This window comes from Melanerpes formicivorus, unplaced genomic scaffold (genome assembly GCF_026170545.1).
Source record: "Melanerpes formicivorus ecotype bairdi unplaced genomic scaffold, bMelFor1.0.p_v2 SCAF_225, whole genome shotgun sequence".
Lineage (NCBI taxonomy): Eukaryota > Metazoa > Chordata > Aves > Piciformes > Picidae > Melanerpes > Melanerpes formicivorus.
In genome coordinates, this window is record NW_027142577.1 from 312383 (window position 1) to 313885 (window position 1503).

General features: G+C 54.3%; 1 long non-coding RNA gene across 1 annotated transcript; it reads right to left on the reverse strand.

Moving 5' to 3' along the window:
* Nucleotides 1–498: 498 nt before the first annotated feature.
* LOC137458138 (uncharacterized) lies at nt 499–1156 on the reverse strand. The gene is made up of 2 exons (XR_010991577.1): nt 781–1156; nt 499–705 (listed from the first exon to the last, which is right to left on the reverse strand). It is a non-coding gene; the product is annotated as an uncharacterized lncRNA (long non-coding RNA).
* Between the last annotated feature and the right edge of the window lie 347 nt (nt 1157–1503).

A 1503-nucleotide genomic window follows, 5' to 3' on the forward strand; every position in this document is an offset into this window, starting at 1 on the left:
CCTTCCTGGCCACCTGGGCACACTGCTGGCTCATGTTCAGGCAGCTGTCAGTCAGCACCCCCAGGTCCCTCTCTGCCTGGCTGCTCTCAGCCACTCTGAGCCCAGCCTGGAGCACTGCCTGGGGCTGCCGTGGCCAAAGTGCAGCCCCTGGCACTTGGACTTGTTGAATGCCATCCTGTTGGACTGTTATGAACATGTATCAGAGGATGGAGTACATAAAGGGAAGCAAAGTTCTGTATGGTGTGCCTGTTGGTAGAGCACAGACTCCCCGCGCACCCAGCGCTGTTTGCTTGCCTTCTATTGCCATTCGTCAGTGATTCTGATTATTGACTCCATGAAGCAGACTGGACATGAATTTCCTTCTCCCCCTCTGCCTTTGCTCCAGCAGTTTGAGTTTGCTGTCAGGAGAGCAGTCACTCTAGAGGGAATCCTTCCTCTCTCTAAAGTGTTCACATCGTTAGCGTTACCGAGGTGTTGGGGAAGGGATTCCCCACCGGATCCCCGAGCCCAAACAAAGGGGAAAGAAGTTTATTGATCTTTGGGGCAGGAAAGTTATGATGAATAAAAGAAATTGATTTCTTCTATTAATTGATCATCCTGCTTATCAAGCCTTAGGAGCCTTATCTTCTGACTTGATCCAATTCAGAGGGAGACTTCTCCAGGTCATCTGCGGGCAGCTGGAGCTCAGAGCTGGTGACAACAGCGCTGAGGAGAAGCTGCACCTCGCGGCTGCTGCCCTCCAGCACAGTGTGGCTCTGGCCTGGCAGCCTCTCCTCTTACCCTCCAGGCTGTCCTCCTCCAGGCTGCTCTCAGGGAGGTTCTCCTCCTCCCTGTCTGCCACCAGCCCTTGGATGTTGTCCAGGCTGAAGTCCTCCTGGCAGCCTGCCCCCAGCAGCCTGATGGTGCTGGCCCCAGCAGGGTTGTCCAGCACTGCCAGCTGGAGCTTCCCTTCCAGGCGTTGGGGCAGGCTGGCTTTGAAGAGCACCTCCAATTCTGCTGCCTGCCCACACTGCAGGAGCAGGGAAGCAGTGTGGAGCTTCCTCTCTGCACAGAGATGGACAGCAGGGACAGGTGAGGCACTGCAAACATTTCCATGCTGCACAAGAGGAAGCCCAGCTTCAAACCCAGCTGCCTCTAGGCACAGCCTGCCTCAGCAATGCTTCCAGACCTTCCTCCCAGGCTCACAATCTCCGGCCTGAATATTGCTTCACAGTGTCACAGGATCACCAAGGTTGGAAGAGACCTCAAAGATCATCCAGTCCAGCCTGTCACCACAGACCCCATGACTAGACATCCAATCCCCTCTTACTATGGTAGAGCCAAACACTGCATGGTTGGAAACTCATCCTGTACCTCCTGCTACTGCACCTAACACCATTCTTGGTCTGCAGAGACAAATCCTGTGCAGACATGGAACTCCAGAGAGGATTGAGTCAGACAACAGAACTCACTTCAAAAACAATCTTGTGAAGAACTGGGCCACAGAGCAGGCATGGAGTGGAT